Here is a 16,621-nt window from a genome sequence, read left to right as displayed (position 1 = left end):
AGAGGTGGATTGTAGAAGAAGCCAGACACTTGGAAGAAGAACAGCTGTAACTTCGAGTCCCACCCCAGAGTAGCCAATAACACCACCAACCAGAACACCAGCAACAACAGCAACAGAAGGACTGGACCAAACCTCTGCATTGTATTGATTTCAATTGATGTATTGGTATAGGAAGATGCACCAATGGACAATGCTCAGCAGGCTGACAATAAAGTATCTGGTTTGTCCTGTCATCAGTATGTCTGCTGAGTGTGTTGTCAGTGCAGCTGTTGTGGTTGTTACAGTGAAAAGGAGTAGTCTCTTGCCTCAAATGTGGAAGGAATGAATTGCCATCTTATACCAAACAAATGCACCATTTCTGAAACAGCACAGGAGGAGGAGAGGATTGGTCAGAAATTGACTCAAGTGTGTGAGCTCATCAAATTCTGAGTGAACCACTTGAGTTTGAGAAGGAACTTTATTTCCCAAACTACTTATACCAGTACTGTTATAAAACTATTAATTATTTCTCATTGAGCTTCTATCTTCACAAGAAAAAGTAGCTACAGGAACATTATTATTTTTGTGTCAGATGTATGCTGCCCCACCATTCTTTTAGTCACATATATTGCTGGATTGCATTTGGACCAGTGTGCATTGAAGGGTTCCATGTTTATTATTGATAACAAAAATATAGTTTAAAAAAAATATCGATGTAAAAATATCGATTACAAAAATATCGACTCCCTATACTTAAACAGGTAAACACAATAATATCGACTCAAAAATATAGATGTAAAAAATATCAACTTTAAAAAATAAAATAACTTAAATTAAATTAATTAAATAATATTAATATCATTAACAAAATTAATTAAATTACATTTATATTTTAAATAATTATAACAAATAAACTTAATTTAATGAATATAAACACAAAAAATGTGTACATATACATACATTTACTTAAATACATTTTATTAACTATTATCGTTATTTAATTTGTAAACGTTAATAATTATATAAAAATAAAATAAACACATATATAAAACATTTTAAATAAAATAAAATATTCTATAGTTAATTAACATATTAAACTATTAAAAAAAATACATACGTTTAATAACAAAATAAAAACATTAGTAGTTAAAACATTGGATAGCGAAGGGGTAAAAATGACTATTCACACTCCAGTGAGTGCAACAGTAGGGAAAGCGCTTGATAGCGTAGGGGTAAAAATTACTATTCCTACTCCAGTGAGTGCAAGAGTAGGGAAAGCGATGGATAGCGGAGGGGTAAAAATTACTATTCTCACTCCAAACAGTGCAACAGAAGGGAAAGCGTTGGATAGCGGAGGGGTAACAATTACTATTCCCACTCCAGTGAGTGCAAAAGTAGGAAAAGCGTTGGATAGCGGGAGGGTAAAAATTACTATTCCCATTCCAGTGAGTGCAACAGTAGGGAAAGCTTTGGATAGCATGGGGTAAAAACTAATATTCCCACTCAAGTGAGTGCAACAGTAGGGAAAGCGCGGATGCGCTGATTGTGAACGGGGAGCACTTACGGACCGAACAGGACGGGCGAAAGCCGGCTAAAATAAAGTGTGATGTGAAGTCACTGCGGACAGCATAAAGTGGATACCTTAACAGAAGACCCCCGTAGAACCCCCATGCGGGTTGGAATTATCACCGCATATTAACTAAGAGAGAACAGATCTGGAAATAGCCTTGAAAAAGTCGTGGGTTACACTCGCAGTCACGACGAAACACGTGTCGGCTGTGTGGAGAACTTCCAGCGATCAAGAATAAATACAAAACTTGTACTAATAACAACTACGTACTGTGATTGTTTCAAAAGTGTGGCAACACCTATATATAATTGTACTATGATATACGTGTGCTAAGGAGTGTTAAAATTTGTTTGAAGCGTATGCTCATGTTTGGAAGGATTAAGTGGTTCCTTCTACCTTATAGCACCGTAAGAAATAACATTTGGACTAGAATAAATTGTGAGACTCTCTAAGTGGCGCCGGATAACCTATACAAACCACTGCTTGTGCTTGGATTTACAAGAGTGCCTGCCAATACCAAATTCCAATGTGTTGCCTGCATCAAAGAGGAATACCTAATACGGAAACTACCTATGCTTGGATTGGAAGAGGTAAAACTACAGCTATTTCAATGGCGAGTGAGTGATTGTGTGAGTGATAATGATGATTTCTGATTCATGTGGTGGCAGAAAGGGGTGGAGGATGTTGAACTGTAATGTGGGAACTTCCCTGAGAAGATTGATTTGCAATGTTTGGGGCCTGAGTAGTAGGTGGTAATTTTTTCCATGTAGGTGATTGGCCTTAAGAAACTTATGTAGGAAAAATGTATCAAACCGTATGGTCCACACCTATGATTCTTCTGTTTTTCATCATCTAAGCTTCCCAAGGCAATTGTTTGATTTACAAGACTGCCAAATTCAAATCAGTTGCTTGCATCAAAGGAGAGATAGTGTGCCTGCCACCATGCTTGGATTGGAACAGGTAACCATTGTTTATTTATTTGTCGGATTTATAATGCGCGTAGCTGCCCCAGCGACGGGGCGTCCCATTGCACCAATAAGTGATCAGATTATTGAGCAACTGTGAGTGATGATTGATATGGTGACTGACATTGAGGGAGGGTGAGTTGAACTGATAATACTGAACTTTTCTTGAGATGATTATTGATTTGGAATGTTTTGGGCCTGAGTGATAGGCGATAATTGTTTCGCTGGCGGTGACTGGCCCTGACTGATTTGCATAGGGCTGGGTTCAAACTGGAATGGCATGGTGAGCAAAAAACCGATGGATTTAGGCCCAGATCTCTGTACTGGGGTGAATGTACGACATTGTTCTGAATTCTGTCCATCAACTGTTGTTTTTGCATTTGTCACCCCGAGTTGGACGGGTATACTCAGTCGTGAGTCCCGTGCTCTCCATGCCACTGGAATCAATCTATCCTGGCTGATGAGGGCTAAAAGCCCGAAACCGGTCCTAGGCTGCTTGTTTCCAGTCCAGGGAGGACCTGGCTTGGCAGTTCGGGCTGGACTGTTTCCATGGGGGACAGGGTCAAGGCTGATTTGCATATGGCTGGGTTCAAACTGGAATGGCTTGGTGAGCAAAAAAATGATGGATTTAGGCCCAGATCTCTGTACTGGGGTGAATGTATGACATTGTTCTGCATTCTGTCCATCAACTGTTGTTTTTGCATTTGTCACCCCGAGTGGGACGGGTATGCTCAGGCGTGAGTCCTGTGCTCTCCATGCGACTGGAATCAAGCTATCCTGGCTGATGAGTGCTGAAAGCCCGAAACTGGTCCTAGGATGCTAGCTTCCAGTCCAGGGAGGACCTGGCTTGGCAGTTCGGGATGGACTGTTCATATGGGGCACAGGGTCAAGACTGATTTGCATAAGGCTGGGTTCAAACTGGAATGGCATGGTGAGCAAAAAACAATGGAATTAGGCCCATATCTCTGAACTGGGGTGAATGTATGACATTGTTCTGCATTCTGTCCATCAACTGTTGTTTTTGCATTTGCCACCCCGAGTGGGAGGGGTATGCCTAGACATGATTCCCGTGCTGTCCATGCCACTGGAATCAAGCTATCCTGGCTGATGAGGGCTGAAAGCCCGAAACCGGTCCTAAGATGCTTGTTTCCAGTCCAGGGAGGACGTGGCTTGGCAGTTCGGGCTGGACTGTTCCCATGGGGCACAGGGTCAAGACTGATTTGCATATGGCTGGGTTCAAACTGGAATGGCATGGTGAGCAACAAAATGATGGATTTAGGCCCAGATCTCTGTACTGTGGTGAATGTATGATATTGTTCTGCATTCTGTCCATCAACTGTTGTTTTTGCATTTACTGAAGCAGACACATATAACACAGCCAACACTGTAGTCACAAATTGATCCATACTTCCCTTCAGTTATAGGTGGCAAACAAATGCCATAGCCAGGAAGGGGGGGGTGATGACTGATGGGTGGGATACATTTGGCTCACTTAACAAATACAGCACATCAACCGAGTAGAACAAAAAATAAAAATACCCCCACTTCAAACCATAGCTTTGATAACCCTCCATAAACAAAGTAAGTAGAGTATGTGAGCATCATGCTCCTCACACGAAGAGTTGTCTTGCTTATTCATCCAAACAATCCAAATATTCATACATCCTTTTTTTCTAGTTCACTGATAGCCACCATGATTAAGCTTCACTTTCTCTCATCCAGTCTCTCACCCAAATTTCCAATCCATTATCAATTCATTCAATTATCCACCCTTTCTCCTAACCATTCTTTTGCCCATCCAGATTACCAACAAAGCAGGAGATAAGTGAAATAGAGACTAGATTAGAGACCGGAAAAAGTCAGCTACGAAAAAAAAAAACATATAATATAAGGAAAAAAGGCAATGCAGGGATAACAGGAATGAAACAAAAATTTAGTCCATTGTGCTTTGCACAAGTGGGTTTGTATCCTGTCCTCGTCGCCCCGTGGAAGGAAGATGGCAGTTAAGGGTGTCCGAGAAACTTTAATTTTCACCAGCAAAACCACCCTCGAGGCAAAAACTTTCCAGCACCAACATTCCAATACTCCAAGATTCTACCCTAAGCCCACAAAAATCCTAAAACCCAACATTAGGGAAATAATAATAATAAATAATAGGACTTACTTGGATCAGTAGAGCCCTCGGCAGCAGCGCTAGTGGTTGGTGCCTCCTGACCAGCTTCTCCCAGACCCTCAACAGCATCCCTCCTTTTGCCCATGGGTGCTGATGTAAGAAATGAAGAAGATAAAAAAAAGATTAGTGATTCAGTTAATCTCCACAAATGTTTTATGACAAGCAAACGCAGTCCCATTGTACTTTTCTAAAAACAAATTTCCTATAGTACTAGTTTCGAGTCTATCAACTACCGTTGACTTGCCCATACTAACCCTGATATCTCTATTCCAAATTTCCTGAACAAAATCTACATTTGGAACTAATGCATTGCAGTGAATGATCTTTGATTCTGTTCCCATTGCTCAACCCCCTTCATGGACCAACTCAGTCTACCTTTTTTGCATGGATGGATACTACACATTGCTGTTAATTAACCTCGTACTGTACAAGCTACATACATAAACTATATCACAAGGAGAATGCGCTACTTATTGATGTCGCTGAAACACTATAATGACAGGAGAACAGTCTGGAATTGCTTCTTGTTTAATCAGCCAAAGTGAGTACAAATAAGTATGTTTAGGTAGCGCTGAGCACCTGCCTAGCAAAATCTAGAAACTGGATAACACAACAATATTCCAGAATAAACTAGCCGTAACTTACCTCTGAGTATGAGCAGCATACTGTTCTGAAAACAAATGTTAGTATTTTGAATTTGAAAAATGTTAGCATTGTAGAACACATACGCAACACATCAGTTATTAATACTCACCGAGCCCCAGAATCTCGACACCTAGCAAGCAAGTCAAGCAGGTCCTGTTCTAGGTCTAGGATTCCCTGCCAGCAGTGAGTCAGAGGCAGGGTGGTGCGTCAAACCTTGCTGGTGCGCCACACTCAACGGCACTCTGTCCTCCAGTTCCACTGAGGCTTCAGCAAGGGGTATCCACTACCGCGCCTGCCAGCTGCTGCCAGGAGGGAGCAGAGGTGGCGTTACACACAAAACCACAGTGCTGCCATCTCTTCCTCACCAAAGATTTCCTGGGCGGCGTCTCTATCCGCAACGTAGCTGCCCTACCTCTGCCATGGTGCTAGTAGGGTTCCAAAAAAAAGGAAAAGGAAAAGGAATAGAAAAAACAAAGAATGAACAAAGTAAAGGGAACGAAACAAAAAGTCACAAAAAGCACACACAAAAATTCCCAAAAACGTAAAATACACAAACACAAAGATACAAACTAATATAAAAAATAAAAATGAGGGGTAGATTTGTTTTAAAGAGGGAGGATTACACTGATTAAACAGCGATTACATTTTAGGACCAGCACCATAACAGACAGCAGAAAAACAAGGTGGTCACACGCATATGGACCCCGTGGTGCAATTCGCATTAGATGTGGAACACAAGAACGCACATGAGAACCTCGTGTCCAGTTTGCGCATGATTTGGATTGTGCAAACGCACTCCGCATTCCCATTGCAACGCGAATAGGCGCACTGACATACACACCTGCCAGCAGAACTCTGTGAAGTGTGGCAGAGTTTTTTTGCTTCTACGCCTAGTTCCGTACAGTGTAACTCCACAAACTTTGCACATGCCTACTCCTAACGTGAAAGTCTGTCTTCTACTTCTTCCTAAACATGTGAAACCTAGGATGACAAGTCTAGACTAAGTTTTGACTCTGGGCTTGATGACAATGTTGGTGGGACAGCCACCGAGGGGTTGTCGGTGGCAGTCCCACAGCCATCTGTTGGGTCTCATGTTCTTTTTATTTTAGTATGTCACTTTAAATGCTGTGTGTTTACTTGCGAGTCTAGCACATGCAACCATGACTTATGTTCCATCCTGGAATGGTGGCATGTGGAAAAGGTTAGAGGAGTTGTAGCTAGCACATGCCACCATGACTTATGTTCCATCCTGGAATGGTGGCATGTGGAAAAGGTTAGAGGAGTTGTAGCTTACTGTCGCTCTGGCTGGTCGTTATACTGGATACTTCTCTACTTGTGCTTCAATAAAGAATTGTAATTCAACTGGATTATTCATCTTCTTTTCACCATCGTAACAGGGATTCTCGCCTGCCACATTGGGATGGCGGGCGGATGTTTGGCAGTAAGAGAGACTGACCGCCGGGAAGCCGACAGGTTCAGGGAGCCAGTCAACAGAACTGCAATCCCTACAATGGTTGCAGTGCCTGCCAGGCACCAGAGTAGGGAGTACGATGTTGCTTCCCTCTGGCAGTTTCATGGCGGTTTACCCACCATGGAAAGGCAGGCGTAAAGGGACATTGGGGGCCCTGCTTCACCCTTGGCCCTCTGACATGGGCCCTGGTGAACACTTACAGTGCCCCCTACATATCCCTGCACCATGTTGCAGGCACTGCATGGTGCCTGCCACCTAGCGCAGGGATATGCAAAAGTTGGATTTTTTTGTACTGCGGCATGTGCTGTAGCCGCAGCACACGCCACACTACAAAATATACACTTTGCAACCGCCTTGAAGGTGGTTGAATTGTAATTAGCATGGCAGGACCACCTACAATTAGTCTGAGTAACATCTTCCAAAGGCAGACTAGTTATGTTCAGAAGATGCGTGTGAGAAATTGGGTTGTTGGTTGAATGGGTGGCTGACCCCTGTTCAAGCAATGGCCACAATCCCTCTCAGAGTGAACCACAATAGTCAGTAATTTAAGCTGTGCTTAACCCTTTGGTAGCTTGGCACAAAAGCAATCAGGCTTAACTTAGAGATAATGTGTATAGTATTTATGCAGCCCACAAACAGCAAGCGAAAGCACAAAACAAAAAAATACCCACACCAATTTAGAAAAATTATATACATAAATAAATTATTAGCACCAAAATGACAAAAATCCAATGAGTACAACCAGAGTTATACATTTTTTAAGTTTATGGTAACATTTGCCACCTAAAAGATCAAAGTGACTTCTGCAGACATCTAGGTGCGCAAGGCCAGGTCAAAGTCGAAAAATATGGCCCCACCGCAATGGAGCATGGGGTGGATACAAGAAGTTATTAGGTCCGGTCAAGGCTTACCTTCGGACTTAGATGAAATTTTGAAGAAAATTAGCTAAAGTAGGTAGGTGTCATATCTGTCAGAACTGTGTAGAGTTGTTCCTTCCAGTCTTCTGGTTGGCCGTTATTGTAGAGACAACATGGGCCCTCATGCCCACACAGTTGCCCCTGGATAGTGAAATTACACCATAGCAAAAGGGCGAGCCTGAGGAAAGGGAATCAGGACCAAATAACAAACTAAAATAACAAGAGAGAAAGACACATGCATATATCTCCATGCAGGGAAGATAGGTTAGATTTACTAACTAGTGGCTTGGTTGCGCTGCATGGGTGCTCTTCTCCCCAGTAGCAGGTAATCCTTCCTACCTGGGATGAATTCCCTGAATTCTTTTATTTTAATTCTTTTATTTTTTTTCACTGTAAAGGATAAACATTCACATCATTGGAGAATTCCTCAAGTCAAGGCGAGCCCGCACCCCCCCTCTTCTATACGTCAAGGTAGACTCTCTGGAATCTCTCTGAAAGGGATTACTTTTTCTCTGTCAGGACCCACAGAAGACTGTCAAATTGTGAACTTTGATGACAAGGGTGTTACAATGTCACACCTGATCTGAGCCCTTAAATATAATGGTTGTGGGTTTGGTGTTTGTCGCAAAGGACCTATGGTTTTTAGTGACAAATGATTCCCAGACATTCACATACACTTTCTAAAATCTCTGGCCAGAGTCATGAAATGTTCAGCTTCTTGCACTCATGACCCTTGCATCAATAGAACAATAATTGAGACAGATAACATCTTATCTCCATAAGTAGTGATGTGAGATTTGAACCAACGTGCACAAAAACATATGGGGCTTTGTAATAAAGAAGTTGAAAATCCAAGATAATTCCAATTAAAATCCAAGGTTTATTGAACTGCAGCACAGTACATCCACTCTCCAAGTTACCAGTCCTTTTTCCCCAACCCAATCCATTTCAGACCATAACAATTCTAAATGGAATCCATAACACAATGTGCATGAGCAGCTATGAAGAGACATTCTATTTAAAAGGGAAATATGTACAACATTGGAATTTGTATTAAAAGGGAAATATCTGTAAACAAGAATACTACACATTTTCCCCCTAAAGAAAATTAAGTGACTACTTAAACATTAAAAAAACAAATCCTTACACATAAAAGAAACTACTGGTTATAATAGAAAATTTAAGACACATATTTGGGTACTCTTCTAACATTCCATCTTTTGCCATCTTGTGTGACAACGCTATTGTGATAAACTTTCACAACCTTCATAGGTTTGCCAAACTTTGTCTCACCTTTGGTAATATAACCAGGTTTACGAATCCTAACCACATCACCTACCATAAAAGCAGGTTGTTTGACTTTCATCCTAGTATCATAATCACTTTTGTATTTGCACTGTTTGAGTTCCACTTTCTCAGCTACATCCTTGACATTCACATCAACCATGCGATAACCAGCACTTTTCTTAAACCACCAAGGACATAGGTTAGATACAGGATCTCTACCCTTTAGTAGGCGGAAAGGAGAAACTTCTGTAGTGGCATGAGGCGTTATACGGTACAGCCATAACTTTTCTCTCAATTTCTCCTTCCACATTCCCCCAAACTTCCGAGCCCATAGGATATCTTGTTTGAGAACCCTGTTATATCTCTCCACTAGCCCATTTCCTTGTGGTTCATACAGAGCAGTGGTGCAATGCTTTATACCATAAGTACTCAAAAACTCCAACATCTCTGAAGAGTTGAACTGTACCCCATTATCTGATACAATGCTTTCTGGGAATCCTTCTCTTGAAAATATCTCTCAAAAATAAAATAACACTTTCAGTGTTAGGATGAGGTACCAGTTTGACCTCAGGCCATTTGGAGTGATAATCCACAGCAACTATAGCGAATCTACACTCCTGTGGTAAAAAATTGAATGGGCCAGCAATATCGATCCCTAATTTCTGCCATGGATGATCTGGCCACTTCACAGGAGTCAAAGGTGCCGGATCACATTTGCACGTCTTATCACTTTCAATGCACTCAGGACACTCTCTAACAAATTTATCTACAAACCTATCTACTCCTGGCCACCAGAAATTTGACCTAATTAATCTTTTCATGGACGACATGCCCATGTGACATTCATGACTCATTTGCAAAATAACATCTCTTACCGCAAAAGGTGGAATACATTTTCCAGCTCTGAATAGTAGATTTCCCTCTATGGCCAACTCATCAGCAACATTGTAAAATGGTGTAACTTCAGCTGGAATTAATTCCTTAGAAGGCCAACCCACACTCACATAATCTCTCACTTTGCACAAGACATCATCCTCACTCATGCTTTTCATCCATAAATCTTCTGAAATGATACTGAATTTCTCAGACAATAATTCTGAAATGCTAGTTACGACTTTAGTATCTTCATCATCACTGACACTGGGATATGGTAATCTTGACAAACAATCTGCAGTCACATTGAGTTTCCCAGGCACATATTCTATGTCAAAACTATATTCTTGTAATCGTGACATCAATCTAGCAATACGAGCAGTCGCACTTAAACCTCCACCGGGTGAAAGAATACCCACCAAAGGCTTATGATCAGTACGTATCAAAAATCTTGCACCCCAAATATAATTTCGGAAATGTTCAACAGCCCAGACACATCCTAATAATTCCTTTTCGATTACAGCATATCGTTTTTCAGTGTTATTTAGAGATCTAGACGCGAATGCAACATTCCAGTCCTCCTTACCCGAACGTTGCGAAAGCACGCAACCCAGGCCATAAAGGCTAGCATCCACTGTCAAAACACAAAGTTTGTTCAAACAAAACGGTCTAAGTGTAGGAGCTGACACCATGTCAAGTTTAATACTGTCAAAAGCGTTTTGTTGTTTAGTTTCCCACAAAAATTCAACATCTTTCCTGGTTAGTTCTCTTAACGGCTCCACTTTAGTTGCTAAACCAACTATAAACTTCCTGTAATATTCACAGAGTCCTAAAAATGATAACAATTTATCTTTGCAATCGGGTGCAGGAGCTTTCAGGATTGCATCAACTAACGATTTCTTAGGAGCAACACCATTCCCAGAAATAGTATGCCCTAAATATTCTATCTTCTTTTGAAATAACGTGCACTTTTACTCTTAATGGTAAGACTAAACTTACTTAACATTTTACATACATTACTCAGGTGTTCCATATGTACTTCGTCACTCTTAGAAAATACTAAAATGTCATCCTGAAAACACTTCACATAGTCACTCATGTCTTTAAAAATATGATACATCGATCTCTGAAAAACTGAGGCTGCCGATGCCAAACCAAATGGCATCCGTTTGAATTGATATAATCCCTGAGGTGTAATAAATGCTGTGAGATGACGTGATTCCTCTGCTAACACTACCTGATGATACGCAGATCTCAAATCTAAGGTAGAAAAAACCACAGCCTCGCCAATCATGCTCACTACTTCATTGATATTCGGCAGAGGATGATAATCTACTACTATATTAGCATTAAGTGCTCTCAAATCTATGCAAAGTCTCAGAGATTTATCAGGTTTGCGTGCCAAAACTACTGGTGAAACCCATTCTGACGATTCTATCTCCTCTATGACATCATTTTTTAACATATCTTTTAGAGTATCACTTAACTCTTCTCTAACATTGAGTGGTACAGGTCTAAGCTTTTGCACAACTGGTTCAGCTCGTTGTTTGAGCTTGATGAAATGAGTGAATCCGCTTAGCTTACCTAACTTGTCTGAAAAAACTTCAGGAAACTCACACGAAAGTAACTTCCAAGCATTACTCTCTTCTACAAACATAACTCTTTTATTTAACTCATCTCTATCCTTTAACACCATGACTGGATCTTTGCTGCGTGGATTCAACGTAATGTTAGGTTTGAATTGATCGCGCCAACCCAGAACATTCACACCCTTTACTACAACATATAATTTGATGTACGCAGATTGATCCTTAAAATATAAGGTGGAAGCAATATAACCAATGAAATCAATGTATGAACCATTGAAACCTTTTGCCATTACATCAGGAGGGCACAAATCACTCTTAGCAATCTTAGATTCATACATTTCATGAAAGTATTCTTCCGTTATGATGGTCCAAGGAGACCCAGAATCAGCCATTAGCTCTAGTTCAATACCCATAAATTTAACCACAACTTCTTTATTACAAAATTGGCGACGAGGGTGTCTAGTACCTACTACTACAGCAGCACAGGTGTGGTACACCTGATTTTGAAAGGATTTTGGATTTTTACCTGATCTTAACCTAGTTTGGATTTTATAAACTTTTGAAGATTGCAGCTTGGTTCATTCCTACATAGAAGACGTTGCTATCGACTATCCTACTTAAGGACTGAAGGATTTAAAACTTTATTTTACTTGGAATACTATTTACACCTGCTCTCACTGGTGTACAATATTCTATTGGTAACGCTTTTCATCTTGGAGACTGCACGGTTGAGGACGCTGTGTTTACCGTAAACTACGAAATTTATGGGTGTTTGCGCGAAAGTTTCACAATTTTAAACGAAATAAGCAAATGTTTACCTTTAAATGTGGTTTCAATGGGCAACACGCGAAGGACTGAGTCTTCCCGTGCAACAAATCTCCATGCGCCGTGTTGGAACGTGCAGTTACCATGGTTTCCAAGTAGTGACTCGGGTGTGCTCGTGAAATAAAGGTACTATTTCACATTTTGGAATATATTGATCAAATAAACCACGCCGCACGACGAACTTCACAACTATCTGTTTGACAACATTTTCACATCGCGTGCATTATTGCTGGAAATTTCGAGCTAGTGCTAGACTTTTGCACTATAATCTACAACTGCTGTGTAGGACATTACAGTGCTGATGTACACAGCTGGTGTACTCAAGGATTGAATTTGTGTTTATTTACTTTGCATTTTATTTTCTTTCAACGGTAATAATATCATATTGCTTCATTTTGTTCACTATTTAATTTATACTATTATCATTTTCACCATGCAGTTTGACCCTCCTTCGAAATTTTTACAATGTAAGGGTGATCCTCCCATCCCCTGGAACAGATGGAAGGAGGAGTTTTTAACTTATTTAAAGGCTATTGATGGGGAAAGGATGGGAAATGAAAGAAAAAATAATATTTTTCTTCATTGTTTAGGATCCGAAGGGCAAGCTATTTTTAGAAATTTACCACCTGTTCCTGGTGACTCTGGTATATTTGATGAAGCAATGCTTCGTGTAGAAACACGTTTCAAACCCACAACCAGTATTGCTCTGAATCGTTACAAGTTTTATACGAGGGCACAGAAAGAAAATGAATCTTTTGATGATTTTTTAACGGGTTTGAGAGCTTTGGTGGTTTCATGTAATTTTGGTGCAATGACAGACGAAATGATCAGAGATCAGATAATTGTCAATGTTAAATGTAAGAAAACACAGGAACAATTGTGGATATTAGGTAATCCCACCCTCGTCGCCAATTTTGTAATAAAGAAGTTGAAAATCCAAGATAATTCCAATTAAAATCCAAGGTTTATTGAACTGCAGCACAGTACATCCACTCTCCAAGTTACCAGTCCTTTTTCTCCACCCCAATCCATTTCAGACCATAACAATTCTAAATGGAATCCATAACACAATGTGCATGAGCAGCTATGAAGAGACATTCTATTTAAAAGGGAAATATGTACAACATTGGAATTTGTATTAAAAGGGAAATATCTGTAAACAAGAATACTACAGGCTGCAACCCCAAACTTCACAAAACTTCTATGGAAAGTTTGCTTTTCCTCGAGTCTATCCTAGGTTTCATTGCCACATTCTAAGTTCCCCTGTGGACCAGGTGTCATAGAATGCATGAATGCTAACAACACTCAGCTGATCTGCTGTTCCCTGGAGAAAACGATTCAGAAAAGGGGGTGGTGATGAACAGAGTGTCTGAATTAAGCAGACCACTCTTACCCAGTCCAAAGATCAGGGCTTGATCCATCACCGTTATTTAGCTCACTGCCCCATCCCAGCTCAGAACCTGGCTATATGCAAATTAGTCTGTCCCTGGCCCAGTGCATCATGGGAACAGGGCAGACCAAACTACCAAGCCAATTCTTCACTAGAAAGGAGACAAGCTACCGGGGACCGGTTTCTGGCATTTCAGCCTCGTCGGCCCGGCTTGCTTGAATCCTGATGGAGCAGTGAGCAAGGGACTCATGTCTGAGTATACCCTGCCACACCTGTAGTGGCCAAAAACGATTCAGAAAAGGGGGTGGTGATCTTTGGACTGGGTAAGAGTGGTCTGCTTAATTCAGGCACTCTGTTCATCACCACCCCCTTTTCTGAATCATTTTGTCCACCATAAGCGTGGAAGGGTATACTCAGATGTGAGTCCCTTGCTCATTGCACCATCAGGATTCAAGCAAGCCGGGCCGACGACGCCTGAAATGGCAGAAACCGGTCCCCGGAAGCTTGTCTCCTTCCCAGTATAAGAATTGGCTTGGTAGTTTGGTTTGCCCTGTTCCCATCATGCACTGGGACAGGAACAGACTAATTTGCATATAGCCAAGTTCTGAGCTGGGATGGTGCAGTGAGCTAAAAAACGGTGATGGATCAAGCCCTGATCTTTGGACTGGGTAAGAGTGGTCTGCTTAATTCAGGCACTCTGTTCATCACCACCCCCTTTTCTGAATCATTTTGTCCACCATAAGCGTGGAAGGGTATACTCAGATGTGAGTCCCTTGCTCATTGCACCATCAGGATTCAAGCAAGCCGGGCCGACGACGCCTGAAATGGCAGAAACCGGTCCCCGGAAGCTTGTCTCCTTCCCACTATAAGAATTGGCTTGGTAGTTTGGTTTGCCCTGTTCCCATCATGCACTGGGACAGGAACAGACTAATTTGCATATAGCAAAGTTCTGAGCTGGGATGGTGCAGTGAGCTAAAAAACGGTGATGGATCAAGCCCTGATCTTTGGACTGGGTAAGAGTGGTCTGCTTAATTCAGGCACTCTGTTCATCACCACCCCCTTTTCTGAATCATTTTGTCCACCATAAGCGTGGAAGGGTATACTCAGATGTGAGTCCCTTGCTCATTGCACCATCAGGATTCAAGCAAGCCGGGCCGACGACGCCTGAAATGGCAGAAACCGGTCCCCGGAAGCTTGTCTCCTTCCCAGTATAAGAATTGGCTTGGTAGTTTGGTTTGCCCTGTTCCCATCATGCACTGGGACAGGAACAAACTAATTTGCATATAGCCAAGTTCTGAGCTGGGATGGTGCAGTGAGCTAAAAAACGGTGATGGATCAAGCCCTGATCTTTGGACTGGGTAAGAGTGGTCTGCTTAATTCAGGCACTCTGTTCATCACCACCCCCTTTTCTGAATCGTTCCCCGGAGAAAAGTCACATTTGTGAGGATGATGGAGGTCCCAAACAGAGGTCCTCTCTTCCTTGGATTCTCAATGCAAGCATTGATAACCCGACCCAGCGCAGTATTGTCTTGGCTGTCAAAATGGCCACTATGACTTGTAGGTCGTGTGAGAGTGGGTCATTTTGAGAAAGTTTGGATTCAGGAGATATAAAATGTCCGCACAGACGAGTGAGTCTCCAGAATTGAAAAGGCTGAAGTTGCTGTGTCGCCCAATGTGGGGGATGGCTTTGATGTCTGTGGAATTTTTTTTTAAGGAAAACCTAATACTGTGACATGTAAAACGCATTGCTGCCATGTCTTCCCTGTGTTAATTATGTCAGAGGGAGTCCCAGGAGAGAGGGAGGTGAGAGGCAAGGCTTGCGATACACTGTCCCCCTCACAAGTGGCTGTGCAGATAAGAAGTGGTACACGAGTCACACGCTTTTTCAGTTGTGTCATGCACTTGCACTTCCTGACAGTAGGTTTCAGTAGGTAAAAATTCATTTAGGAGTTTTTCACTACCAGGACATGTAAAGCTTAAACATATAGGTCCAACTTCTTCATTACAATGTACCAAGCCCTACGGTCCACCTAGTGCCTACAGGTCAAATATATGCATAAAATGGGAGTTTAAGGCCTGGCTAGGGGGTTACATTGCCAATTCGAATTGGCAGTTTATAACTACATTCAGGCTGCCAAGCTCGGACAAGTTTTAAGAGGCTACTTAAGTGGGTGGCACAATAAGTGCTGAAGGCCCACTACTAGCATTTAATTTACATACCATGGGTATATGGTTTACCACTATACAAGGGACTTTTAAGTAAAATAAATGTGCCAAACCGGTGTAAGTAATTTTTACCATGTTTTATGGAGTGAGCACAAGCACTTTGCTATTAGTTAGCAGTGATAAAGTGCATACAGTCTTACGGCCAACAAAAACGAATTCAGCAAAAAAAGGAGGGTTGAAAGTAAAACACTTTGGGGTCGCCCAACAGAGAGGGCCATGTCCGAAAAAGCTCATGTAACATATTCATTGACCATAAAGTGCAATTACACTCTTGGCCTACATAGGGGCCGATTCACAAAACTAAACTGAGATAAAATCCTAAACTTACTACTTTTGGTATTCACAGACGGCATTTAGTAGTAGTAAAGTTAGGAGTCCTAACTTTACTACTACTAAATTCCTTCTGTGAATACCAAAAGTAGTAGGTTTAGGATTTTATCCCAGTTTAGTGTAGTAAAGTTAGGAGCCCTAACTTTACTACTACTGATGCCTTCTGTGAATACCAAAAGTAGTAAGTTTTAGGATTTTATTTCAGAATAATTATGTGAATCGGCCCCAATGTGACTGCCAAAAACCCACTCAACCTTTGCCAAAATCCAATTTGTTCCGCTACATGGTAGTAATTTGTAAATTGTCTAACAGTACCTCTGTGGTCAGTGTCAGTGTAAGCAAATGTATATTTGAAAGTGAGGTTGAAATCCTGGACAGACT

The sequence above is a fragment of the Lissotriton helveticus genome, chromosome 3_1 (assembly GCF_964261635.1).
Source record: "Lissotriton helveticus chromosome 3_1, aLisHel1.1, whole genome shotgun sequence".
NCBI lineage: Eukaryota > Metazoa > Chordata > Amphibia > Caudata > Salamandridae > Lissotriton > Lissotriton helveticus.
Note: the sequence above shows the minus strand (reverse complement) of the source record.